The sequence below is a fragment of the Ammospiza caudacuta genome, chromosome 3 (assembly GCF_027887145.1).
Source record: "Ammospiza caudacuta isolate bAmmCau1 chromosome 3, bAmmCau1.pri, whole genome shotgun sequence".
Classification (NCBI taxonomy): Eukaryota; Metazoa; Chordata; class Aves; order Passeriformes; family Passerellidae; genus Ammospiza; species Ammospiza caudacuta.
This window is the reverse complement of record NC_080595.1, coordinates 2,596,101-2,609,889: the sequence shown is the minus strand read 5'-3', so window position 1 is coordinate 2,609,889 and position 13,789 is coordinate 2,596,101. Positions and strand designations below refer to the sequence as shown.

The 13,789-nt window shown below is 48.3% G+C and overlaps 1 protein-coding gene across 2 annotated transcripts in view; it reads right to left on the bottom strand.

The window, feature by feature from the left end:
* BCL11A (BCL11 transcription factor A) overlaps positions 1–13,789 on the bottom strand; it is a 62,077-nt gene that overhangs the window by 26,480 nt on the left and 21,808 nt on the right. The window lies entirely within an intron of this gene.

Sequence of the window (13,789 nt, the reverse complement as noted above, 5' to 3'; positions counted from 1 at the left end):
AACTGGGATGGTCAAAGAGGGAGACAAGAATGGCTGTGATGGGTCTCAAGGGCGAGTCAGGAAGACCAAACAGCTTAAATCACTTCCAGCCATCACATTTAGCACATGCTGCTGCTGGGTGGGATGGAGCCAATGACCTCTCCTCCACAGTCCTCAACACTATGAAAAAACCCAAAAGGATTTCTGGGGCAAATATTTCTGGTTTCTGGTGACCCTCTTTTTTTTTTTTTTTTTCCCTGTTTTCTTCCTTTTCTTTTTGTTGTTGTTGTTGTCGTTGTTTTAGTTCTTCCCATAAATGTCTACCATTCCCCTAAGCAACATCCGGATGCTGGCGCCCAGGAATGACCATGAAGGATCAGTCAAATGTGACCCAGCAAAAGCACCAGCAGAGCCCAGAGCTGCTCTTAGTGTGGTGACTTTTCCACGATCCAGCAGCAGGAATATCCCACACACCTGGACTGACCAGCCCTCAAAGTTACACTCCTGTTTCACTCCACACCACAGCTATCTATCCCCTCACTCTTCCTCCAGAGCTGGGTGTCTCAAACACATAGTAAGAGCAAAATTAGAATAACAACAGGTCCTGTCCAGACTTTCTGGTCCTTTCCTCTTTCTCTGGCAAAAAAACTGAAACCCAGCTGTGTCCCAAGGCCACCTCCCCAGCCCAGAGCATACCATGAGCACAAAGTAATGACAATAAAAAACTGCAATTAAAGCAACAAACCAGTTTTGAAAAATGCCATTTTCTGCCCATCCTCCCTGCTTTGTTACCAATAAAAAACACTTACAGCCACTATTCATGCAGACATAAAGTGCTAATGGCTACCTGTTAACATGTTTCATCACGCCAACATTTTTGCTCTGATTTTGACAGTTCCCTTTTTGTTATTTTAAGCTAAGGGAGTGCTAATCTGGGCTGGAACTGAAGGCTGCAAGAATTACAATCTACATCAACTGCACAGTCACTGACATCATTTCCCTCCACTCTGCACCATTTCATGGACACAGTTTTCTTGCAGCCAAGCTCTTTTCCAGACTGTAAGAAGTTGGAAATGCAGGAGCACAGTTGACTGGGAAGATTGTAAAACGTTGCTGAGAAGTCCTGTGAATTCTCCTCCTACCCCTGGTGTGGTTTAGGGCCAATGGGAGGGGAGAGAGCAATGTGAATACTGAAATCCAATGTACTGGAAAAGTCATTTTTAATGTCTTACAGAGAAAAAATTAAGTGGCCAATCCTGCATGATTTTAGGGATGAATCTTCGGGATTAGAACAGTTGCTGGTGTAAACTGGCCTGGCAGGTCCCACCTGATTTACACCTCAAGGGTGACTACAGGTGATTCACTGACTCTTCTGCATGTGGAAAGAACAAAACTCCTCAGTTATCATCACCCCAGCAGTCACTGACACCACTGGACATCAGGACAGGTCCTCCACACACAAAGATGTGCTGCACACCTTTGTCTGCCTCAGGTGAACACACATTGAAAATACACCTACCGACACCCACAGCAGGTGAAAATCTGCTGGAGTGAAAGGAGAGCCTGGTCCTCTGATTACCAACAGCTCAGGTCAGAGCCACAATCTGATTTTCCACGGGGCTGGAGAGGGACAGAAGCTCTGTGGTCCCCAGAGCTGTGGCAGCCCTGCTGAGATCCCCAGTGGTTTTGAGTGCACACACAGGGACGTTTCCTTTCCCCAGCTTTGCAATTGTTTGTTAGAGCAAATTAAGAGTCCTAACAAGACTTACTGGAGGCCACTGCGAGGTGAAGAAACACAACTTATCTGATGCAATCAGCAATATAATGCAACCTCCCAAGCCCCAGTTCAGGCAAAATACACGCAAGTAACCAGAAGGGATGGGCACAACCTTGAGGGAAGAGCTGGGGATGCTCCAGCCCAACCCACAATGCTGGAGAGGGAAGACAAGACAGCACAGCAGGGAATAGGAAATTCCCTGCCTGCTTTGTGTCTTCTGCGGCTTCCAAGGGCTCCCTCTCTGTACAGGCCAGGAAGAGCACACCAGATCTGCGGCCTGATTTGAGATGGCCAGTTTTCTATCTTTTTTGAGAAAACTTGCTCCACAGTACAAGGAGGTGAGGGAGACCTTTATTTGCTGGGCTGAAGGGTAAACATGGGCAGGCTTCCCCACCTAAGCCCTGCCAGATGATTGCTGCGAGGGCAGTGTCACAACAGGTTGAGGTTGCCTCATCTGCAGACCCCGTACGCTCCAGGATCCTGACGAGGACGGGCAAGCATGGATGCCCACAGGAATCATTACCCAGAGGGTGTTCAGTTACAGCAAATCCCAGTGTGGAGCCCCAAGCCTTGCTGTGCACACCTGGCAAGAGGGATGGGAGGGCAGTGCTGCCCACACAGGGAGGCTTCCAGGACAAACTGGGCTGGGAGGCTGAAAGGCAGGAGAGCAGATAGTATTTTCGAGGGAGTATGAGATAAGAGGAGGTGGAGTTTCCCGATAAAGAGGATTTCCCTGCTCAAATATCAAAGGATTCACACTAAGAAAAGGGGGGAGAAGGGGAATTACATCAGTCTGAGGCACACTTTCTCTTTTAAACTCTGACCTTCTATTGTCTGTCTTCTTGACTAGGATTTAAAAGCCCTTTGTTGGGCTGTGTTGCATGGTGTGATCTAGAAAGCCGTCACAGACGAGGCACCGTGGGCTCCCCGTGCCTGCACCGGACTTTCAGGAGGCGTTGAGCCAGCTCAGATAAGTCAGCACTTTCTATCAACACCCCTGCAAAGCCAAGTCCCAGCTCGTGACGCCTCTTCCAGCATGGCCAACAGTCTGGTGGAGCTGGGCTTCACCCCAGAGCAGCTTCCAGACACAAGGTGGGCTTGCTCATCATTCCAGCCCACCCTCACTTCCCCCCAGGTCCCCTCCAGGCTCTCCTGGCAGCGTCCTTCCCATCCCAAACACAAACAAATGGGTGAGGAGCAGATGACAGAAGCAGAACAGATGCCTAAAATGGTTTAGAGTGATCTACGAGCATCTTTTGGTTATAATGCTCCATTAATGTGACATTTATGTGGGGTAATATAATACTGCTCACTTAGGAGCACCTACACCAGCCAGTTAGGTTTTCTGGTGTGTGCAAGCATAACCAGGAGAGTTTCAGCATGTCCAGGGGCCCTACAGATGGAGTTACAGGGCACAGGAGGCACCACTGCCTGAAGGGGACGTGTTGGGTCTATCCCTGAGGGAGCAGAGGTCGGTGGATATTAGGAATTGCTGGAGATACGTCTCAAGAGGCAGAATAGGAGAGCCACAAATGGGGAAAAACCTGGTTTGGACCTATGGAGCCAAAGAGTCCCTCTCTGAGGAACGGGAAATGCGATACGCGAGCAAGGCCTGACCCAGTCCCAAAGGCTCCAGGCAAGCCGCAGCACAGCTCGAGCATCCATTTGATTTTACAGCACTCTGTAGCTAAATGCACCCTTAATGTCACCCAGGCCTAACAGGGCTCCTGTTCTGTTGCCCTGATTTATAAACACAGTGGCAATGGGCTGGAGAAGGGACGGCCTCCCAACCGCAAGCCTTCGTTATTCCCCACAAATGACTTGTTTGCAGCTTTTGAACTGCCTAATTTGTTTTGCCCCTACATTTTGGTCATTCATCTCATCTTTTCCTAATGGTGCTCTGAACACTGACACTTTGGGAAACGTCTCAAATGCTGTAACCCTCGCATGGCCCCGCCGAGGTGAAAGGACCAAGGGCAACTGCTGAATCTTCCCACAACAAGAGAGGGATCATCCATCTCCTCTTCCCTCCACCCCGGGCACTGTTCTCATCTCAGCGTGTTGGAGTCGAACAAAAAACGAGGCCATTTCAGCACCTCTGGATGTCGAAGGCCACAGACTGTACCCAGTGACCTGGAAGGTCCTCCCCAGACATTTGCTCCTACGGCTCTGCCTCTAAGAAAAAACATCTGAGAAATCACAAGGCTGGTTGTGTTCAGACTCCAGCAATGCCATTCAGAAAAGAAGGGGGAAAATCAACTGGCACAGTCTGCATTTTGGGCAAATGGGGAAAGAATTAAATCAGAATCTGGAGTCTGATCAAAAACCCAATTCAACAAAATTCCACGATTTTGGCACTGTGTTTCAACACCTAGGTGCAGGCTGGGTAGAAAATGAACAATCCAAGCCTTTTCACTTTGCATGCCCAGCAAAAGCAGTCAACAGGTTTCAGCATTTAGGAATAAATGCAGAAAGTATCAACAGTGCGTTGTCACTAGCCTTTTGCCAGACACCAGGAAATCCAGAAGAATCATCTAAAGTCACAGGCAAAAAGCTGAGGACATCAAGTGTCACCACAGGACAGGCAGAACAAACACAGAGCAAACTCCTACCAACAGATTAAATTCATGTCACGGTATTTTACCCACATTTTGCACTACTCAGATACCTTGAAATACGTGCACGCACCCAGAGCCACGACAGCAGACCTTTAAAGATGTGAGAGCCGCAGATTAAAACATGTTGGAACGCTTACCGTGTCCAGTGCCAAAAATGTGTCTCTAAGCTGTAGGAAGAAATGGGTGTGGAGCCGCTCAGGGAGCGATCATCACACTCTCACAGCAGGGCACAAGGTACCCCCTCTTGTTTCTCCCTTGTAAGAGAAACAGCAACTGAAACGTGACTGAGGAGCTGTCTCGCCTCCCCAAATTTTTTTCAGAAGTGCACTGAGCCAGATGGAAAAATGAGGTGGGAATCAGAGAAATCCCGTGTGATTTGTGAAGACTAAAGCCACTTTGCCACAAACCAACATGAACAACTGATCTTGGTGCTCGGCTGAGCACGGTGCTTGCTGCTTCTTTTTGGGGACTTCAGTCACCTCCTGAGTAGCACTGAAGCGCTGCAAGCACAGATACAAAAACATACATAAAGCCCAAAAGTATTTTCCTGGAATTGAAGCTCAATTTACAGCTCCCGAGACTGAAGGGTGTGTTTGAGCAGCCCTTTGTTGCAAGGGTTTTGTCAAGGTATGTTCTGACTTGTCCCCTGCATGGTTGTGCAGTAATTCCTGATACTGATAGTCAATTACTTTGTCCACGTCACTCAAACACTGACTTTTTTCTGCTTTTTCTCCCTCTCAGCACAGCTAATCCGGGAAAGACAAGCCAGAGTGAAACCAGCACTTCAAAAGGCATTAACTCCTGGCCAGTCCGGGCTGCCCTCCAGCCCTGCCAGGCACAGGTAGGAAAGCGACCTGCAGAGCAAAGAGCCCTCCTTATCCTTATCTCTCTTAAAATACCACTGGGCCCAGGCTCCAGAACTTCCTTCCCCACTGGGTAAGCACTTACCCAGGTAATCTCATTACAGCCATTGTTCTCCAAAGGTTAATAAATACTTACCATGATGAGTAAAGGCTCCGCAATCTGACCCCAAAGCAGCAGAAGCGATTGCTCAGGGCCAAATTTTCATACTCTTTATTATGCTGAACACCATATTCCTCTGCTAACAGAGCAGCCTTAGCACCAAAATAAATGTGACTGCTTGCAAATAAGGTGTTGGCCCCACTTCTGGCCTCAAGTTTTTATGTTGCCATCATTGTGATGGCTCTGAAAATTAGCAGATGCTGCCAGTTCCTAATAAATATATGACTAAATTATTCTGAAACAACAGCAAAAACAAATTAGAGAAAGAATAAAATTCAAGGAGATGCCTCTCTCTCCGATTTTCAACATGTAGAAGAAAATAATTACAGGCTTTTGTTAATTTAAGGAAACACTTTTTCTCCCATCAGACGTGAGGTGTGAATTATGCAAGCATGATTTGAATTTGACTGGGTTGACATACTGCAGCCCCAACAACAAATTTAAATTTGAGAGTTATGGAATGGAAAACCAGGTTTCCAAGAGCTTCTTAGCAAGAGCAGCAGCCACCACCTTCCCTAGGGCCAAGGCCAACACCCATCAGGATGGACACCCCCATCAAGATGGAAAGCAGCACAGTCAGCACTCCACAAAATCCACCTCCTAACTCCCGAAATACCACGGACAAGGAGGGCTCTCCATCCCAACAACACACATTTCAAAGCAATGCTACCCGCTGGCTGCTCTGCTGGGATGGTTAAAACACGTTATCTACTTGTTGCAAAACTTTTACCGGCGAAGCATTTAGGTGAGGTGTACCTCTAGATGTGCCCAGAAACCCATATGAAACCTTCACTTTGCCACAACACTGAACAAAACTCTAAATAAGACAAGATAAGCAGGCAACTCTCTTTCAGGGGAGGCTGTAAAATTGTAGTGCAGTCATTGGTAAGTTAAACTTAATCCCCTTCACAGGAGCTCCATTTTCCTAATAAGTGCAAGATGTAAACCAGATTTTCCATTTCATTTCCAAACAGAAAATTCAGAGGGGAAAACAGAATGGAAATTAAATAAAAGAAAAAAAAGTTTTAGATTTGGTTAAATGACCAAAAGTTTCCAATTTATTTTTTTTTGCCAGCCAAAGCTGTACCTAAATTCACCCAGTCACGCTTTCCAGCAAATATTTTACCTGCCCAAAAAAGGCTCTCATTTTTCAGGAGAACACACCACTACATGCTGAAATCAAGACAGAATCCTCACCATGCACCACCCCAAACTGAATTATTTGTGACTCTCCCAAAGCCCCCAGGGAATGAGGGAAAGCAGCAGGACCAAAACTTGGCTGGACTCGCTGAATGTACCCCTGGGCTGCTCAAGGAGGTTTTAACATGCCAAGGGCTGCAAGGGGCAAGCAGCCTCCCACACCAAGGCTTGCACAGCACCCTCACCACAGCTCTGCACCTTCTCCTGCCACTGCCCCCAAGCTCATTTTGGAAGGTGGCCAGTGTAATGTGATTATCAGTCTGGTATGGATCAAAGCCAAAAGCCAGGCTGGGCAGAGAAACCCCAGAGGTGTTTGTGCTTTGCCCTTTACCCGTGAAAACCTCTGGAGCCTCTGAGCCCACACCTCCTTGCATAGCGACACCCATAGAGCACCTGTGCATGCTCCCCTGAAATGCACCCTGCACACAAACCACAGCCACAGAGACTCTCCCATGCCAGGAGGCAAATATATGGGAAGAAGGGTGATGAGGATTCAAGGGAAAGCAGGCCAGCCTGCCAGAGCTGCACACCAGGCAATGCTGAGCTACCACAGGGAAAACTGAACTTGCTTATGCCAGTCATTGACCCCAAAGCCATAAGAAAAGGCACCAATGAATCGAAGACAGAGGCTGAGTTTTAATCCAGCCATTACTTTTTTTAACATCTGCTATTTCTTTGTGGAGCGGCTGCTCACCCCAGCTCCGGGCTAACCTTGCTGCCCTGCCCCACCAATCCCACCCCCTCAGGTTTTTGGGGTGATGACTGGTGTGATGCCTCACGTCAGGAAAACAAGGCACCAGCTGCCCCAGAACCTCATCAGACAGCTAAAGAGAAAAATGCCTCCTGACACAAACAACTTTGGTGACTCCTGGCCTGCCGCTACCCTTCTCTTCTTGAGGAAAGTTATTGAGGAAGCAGTTTTGGAGCAGGGCCAGCTGTGTCTTGATCTTGAGAGGCGTCTTTGATCCCTCTCAATCTAACTTTAAAGACAGAGTGGTATTAGATCCAATGTCTAAGAATGCCCTTCAAGCAGCAGTTGAAGACCTCTGGGAGAGGGCTTCGACCAGACTTTTCCATTCAGAGCTGGTTCAGAAAAACTCAGTCTCTGACACTGACCCTGTTTTAAACTCCTTTCCCCCCACCACCTCCACTTGAAATGACCGTCCCTTGTGCCACTCACCCACAGCAACAACTGGTGATTAAGTCAGTTCCATCTCTGACTAATTTCTTGACCTGATCTGCTTTTAGGGCAGAAAAAACTTGTGCAGAATCTTCTCGAAGGCCTGCTGCTTTTTAGCCAGAAATGAGTAAGACAAAAACATGCCCAGGAGCAAAAGGAATGGATTGCACCAACAGACTCATCAATAAGTAAATAATATTTATCATGAGCTCTGTACTACAGCATTTGGACAGACACAAGATGAGCACCAGTTTGGTGCCTGTGCTTGCCAGCTGGTCAAATCCAAACGCTCTCCATCTCAACATGCTTTGACTAATAGGGACATGGCCCAGCTCTGAGCTGGGAATTCAGGTGTCCATGCTCCAAGGGATGGTGTTTTAGGTACCAAAACGTGTCCCCTGCACGTTGAGACCCTCCAAGCGCAGGCAGAGGAGAAGACCAGCTAGGCCTGTCCACTCTCACCACTGCCAGATTACATTTCCACAGCAGCTGCTCCCTTTGTCTACACCCAGTAAAGCCAAACCAGCCTAAAAATTAATTTAATCTGCTGTAAACCCAAGTGTCAAGCACTTAGATGGCAGCTAAAAGCGCCACTCTCAGATAAGCGGGTGACACGGGCTAATAATAGGCTGCCATGAGGGGAGCGGGAGCGGCCATTTTGTGTGAGCAGAGGAACCCACGCCTGGGAACGGCCCGGGCTGGCCAGTCCCGGGCCCACCCTGCTCTCCTGTGATCAGCTGCACTAACACCACCCTGACCTCTCTTTCCAGCTCAGAGGCAACAACATTCCTGGCTTTTGTCAGAGGGGAGAACAGAATGGCACCTTTTGTAAGCATAGCTCTTCCCTTTTCATCTCCCAGGGGCTCTGCACCAGACCTGCTCACCGGGGAGGATGGTTAACCCTTGCTGGGCAGTGGACGGGTGCCAGGGTCCCTGCAGGCTCCTCTTCTCCCACATCCCTCCACTTGCAGGGAAAACACCAAACAAAAGCCCTTTCTGGTGAAGGATGCAGGTGTGCAACAGGGCTCCTCTCTGCCTGACACTGCCATAGGCAGGAAGTACCTGGAGGCCACTTCAAGCCCCTAAGCTGCATCAAGAGGTCACCAAAACCCATGCTGAGCGCTCCCCCCTCACTCTGCCCTTGAGAACTGTCGTGAACACACCCATTGACCAGGAAACTGTGCAACTCAGGGGACCTTCTTTTGTCCAAATTTAAGGAGAGCAGCTTAGAAACAAAGCAGAGTATGTTTTCCAGAGCAGCACTCAGGAACTTTTCCAGGTATGTGGCACAAGGTGCTGGTGTGGATGCGTATTTGGGTTTGCATGCGAGGCTCTTCCCAAAAGAGGAGGGTGCATACTCAGAGATGCTCACTTCCCACTGCCCACAAGCTGGAGCAGGGCTCGCTCAGGACCTGGAAAAGACCAACCCACATCCACTTTGGGATTCCTGAGGGAGTAGGACACCTCATCCGCCCCCACACCCCTCCCTCTCTTCTTCTTCTCAACAAGGGCTACAAGGAGCACGGGGAGCTTTCTCCCGGGGCGTGCAAGGGTCTTGGATGCACAGCTGACTGCACGTGTCAGTTATGCTCCAAATGGGTTGTCACAGGTCAAGGTTCTGCAGGCAGCAAGAGCAAATGCTATTTTTAGACAGGATAAGGTCACGGTGCTTTTAGAGACAGTGAGGTCTACAATAAAACCTATTGATCAGTCTCTGGAACTAGCGCTCCGGAGAGACGCCTAAATTGAAACAAAAATTGCCTGCCCGTTTTCTCTATAGCCTCGGTGGGTAAAAGCTTGTTGGAGTCTTTCAGGAGATAAAATAACTAAGAAGAACCTGCATACAGACCACAGTTGTCCATTTAAGTGGATGCACAGTGGGGGGAAAAAGGGAAAGTGAGACCTATGGGAGAGAACAGTGGGAAGCTCCAAGCATCCTTCTGCCATAGTGACAAGCCAGCTGCCCCAAGGGTGAAAGCCATCCTTCCTGTGCCCTGACTCCAGTCTTACAGCCCAGGTGTAAAGGCAAACCTGACTTGTAAGAGAATTAATGCTTTACTTGCATCATGGAAGGTAAGGAAGCCTCTGGAGGCATTAATCACTGGGGTCCCTGACAGCACATGCACATTCACCATCCCTGGAAGTTTTCAAGGCCGAGTTGAATCAGGCTCTGAGCAACCTGGTCTAGTGGAAGGTGACCCTGCCAGTGGCAGGGGCGTGGAACCAGATGAGTTTTGAAGTCCCTTCCAACCCAAACCATTCTGTGATTCTCTCTGGCCATTTGTGTTTTGGCAATGAATTTCACCCAGCTGACTCGTGGAGGCCCAAAGATGAAAAACAGACCAGTATTTCAGCCAGGCAAATTATTTAACTGGATGATTCACCCATATCCAAGGTTTTCACAACAAATTCCAAGTGTTTATCCAGGTCACAGATAAACCAAAACTTAACCAAAAACACCACAAAGCACTGGACTATTACACCCTCAAGTTTAGCTCCAAGTCTACTACAGGCACATAAATCCCTCTGTGTCACAAAAGGATCTTTATTGTATTGGAGGCTTGGAATCACAGGGACGAGCATGAAACCGTGGAGTATCTTCATTCATCACCTGCCCCACTGCCACAGCCTCACTCACAAAGCAAGCATGCCACAGTAAACATAAACCATACATCACACCCTGACATGGGTGACCCCATCAGGGAGCCCCAGACAGAGCACCCCACCAGACATCAGCCATATAACCCCCAATGCACTTGCAGGATGTAATAATAATAATAAGAAGAAGAATAAAAATAATAACTACAGGTAAATACTACCAAGCTGTGAAAAGCTAGTGTGGGACAAGTAGTTTACTTTCTGCTCCAGACAATAACACCATGAGCAGAGATATACATTCAGCTGCTCAGGTAAAAGCAGATCACGTGGGAATTAAAGCACTCACAAGCCTGCAGCATGGCTCTCTCACCATCCGACTGCCAGGTTAGGCTGCAGTTTAAGTTTCTGCATAATAGAGATGGCAAGATGTAAAATCTCAAGCAGTATTATCTGTACAGTGACTGTGCTGCAGAGGAATCATAATAAAAAACATGTTTCAAAGCAGTACAGTAAATGTGACTGTGGGGGGAAAAAAAAAGAAAAGAAAACAACAACAAAAAAAGACAGGCTGATCTTTCAAAAAAATATACTGCTGCTAGAAAAGCCAAGGTAATTATTTTTGTATTTAAGAAATCAGGCTTGGATTCTGTTAGGTTTCTTTATATAAAGGTCCTAAGGCTCCTACCAACACTTTTACAATTTTCTTCTTAGAGCCCTGTGACTCTAGGACAAAGTTTGAGATAAAACTATTGTAATAAATAAGGACAAAGTTATTTGGGAATTAAGGACACTGCTGCAGCCCCTCATCTTTTTAACTGATTAGATGAATGGAGCTTTAGTGGAATATATGTCTGAGAAAATTCAAAGCTAATTTCTGTTTGTAATTACTGATAGCACACGAGTATCCTTTCCAGAAAGCCTCCTCTATCACCCAGAGAGCAGATGCAAATATGGGTATAAACAGGGAGTGCAATGGAATGCAGCCTGTGGCACTGCTCACATTAGCTGCCATGCAGTCAGACTCCCATCCCATATATGTTTTTGGGCACACACACTCACACATGTGTGCTCCTCTGGTGACTTCTGACAGGCACCACTTGTATTCAGGCTCGACTCTGCCACCTTCTCCAAGTTTTTATCCTGGACTCCAGTGGCTGGTAGACAAAGCCCTCTGTTAATGTGAGCATAAATAACCACAAGGGGTTGAGCCCAAGCTCCTTCACACTGCTGTGCCTACCCAGTGACTCTCCTGGCTGTAGGGAAGGCCTTAGTGATTTACCCCTGGGGTAACTCTGAGCAGGATATGCCCCCACAAACACTTTCTCTGTGTCTGTCTCTGCCCTTGGGTTTTGCAAGTGCACAGAAGCAGGGAGGGGATCACAAACATCCCTGCTGCTGCCCAAGAGGAGCTTCTATAACCTACCCAGCTGCTGCTGGGCACAAAAATGAGAATTTGGACAGGCTGGAGCAGCAGAGAGAGGCTCCCTCAGTTTGTTTAGCTGCAAGATGCTTCTGGATTTCTGGGGCTTCCAGTACAAGGCAGCTTCAGGATGAGCACCTCCATGAGACAGAGGCCAGGGCACGATGCTGTGCTTCCCAGAGCCACCTTCCTCCCTCCCCCAGGAGGGCACAAGGCACTGAAAGACCCAGCTCTTTCCACAGCAGGAAGGAAAAGGAGGGAAATAAACCCCCAAACTTTTAATTTTTGTCTTTTCCATTTATTTTTGAATTAGCATTCAGCGTCTGCCGCCGTGACACAGATAGCTAAAAATGTGTGTGCGGATATGTCATCCACGAACAAAGTGGCTCGTGTTTGTTCTTTATTATTTAGGAAATGCACATTAATTACTGCAGATTTTCTCCTATACATCTACTGTATCTCAGACAGAATTGCTGAGAAGGTCTGCAGAATAAAAATGTATGGGGTAATTAAATGGATATTTATAATTAGAACTTAATAATTTGCATCAGGGACAAATGAGCTCTGATTTCAATCTGTAGTGCATTTAGATTAGCCTGAAGATAGTGTAATTTGATGTTTTATAGTCCTCCTCTCAGATTATGAAACAATACAGTGTCTTTTAGGCAGCCGTGTTTGTGTCAGGAGCGCGTTAGGAAGCAGCCGCAATGAAAATGTTTGACAACGTGAAAGCAGCCATAAATTACACGACAACTGAGCAAAAGTCGTGATGGAACAAATAAAGAGCTGACCCCTGATGCATCTGATTCCGCACCACGCCCGGCCCGCTCGCGCTCATCCCGTACCGAGGAAATGTGAATTACCCCAGCCCACAGCACTGATTTGGAGTCGGTGCTTCAATCGGTTTGAAGCAGAAACACTACACCGCTCCTCACGCAGCGGCTGCTCGGCCGGAGCCTCTTCGGCGCAGCTCTGTTACAGCCCCATTGTTCCTCCCACTGTACAAAATCTATCCCGGGCTCTCCACACACGGGTACTTGACCCAGAGGTCACCACCACGTCTCCTGGACATACAGCCCACCTTTGCTCCAAACACAGGGAGCCCCTGCAGGTCCCGCTGCCTCCTCACAGATGTGCAGGTGAATGTCACCCAGGGGATGGTGGCACTGCATGGCCACAGCCAAGCACGTGCCCCCCAGACCACACGGCTGCATCTGCCTGGGGACAGAGATAAAGCAAGGTGGGGACTCCTAACCAAGGTCTTGGTAAAGAGCAGGTCGGTTTGGAGATGCAACCACATCCTTTTTCTCTTCCCAGCTTTGCTCAGCCACGGGCAGGGAGGAAGAGCAGTGAGGCTGGGCTCTCATTCCTGCTGTACTGCAGCTCTCAGGCCTTACCCTGAGCGAGCCACCTGCCCTGTGCCTCAGCACTTGCCCCTCTCGCCCTGGCAGTGCCAGGGTGTGCTCATTAACACCAGGTCCCCAGTAATGGATGCTGCAGCAGAGGTAAACACCTCGATCAGCAGATAACAGGGAGTCCTGTGCAGGCATTACACACACAGGAGCTGGGCATGTGCATAGGCAAAATCCTGGGAAAAAACACAGGGGTGCCAAGTCGCTGGGAAGCTCACCATCAAACCAGTTACAGTCTGACACAAGACACGAGGAGCGAGGGAAGAACCAGCGTAAGGAAGGAGATTTGCAGACCCAGAGCCGTGGCACTGGAGCCGTATCCCACAGCCTCTTCCCAGCCTTTGTACCTTCCTCCCACGAGCAGAGCTCAGTGCACCGCACATCACCAGCTGCTAGCTAAGAACTGAAGGGGAATGAGAGGAGACAAGGCTGGAACCATGGCAGTCTTTGACATTCCCAGCCTCCTCGAAAACTAGGGCTTGGATTCTCACATGGAAGAAAGTGGTCAGCCAAAGCTTTAACTAACAGAGGCCATCCCTACACATGCCCACTTTCCAAGAGGGACAGCTACATGACAAAGCC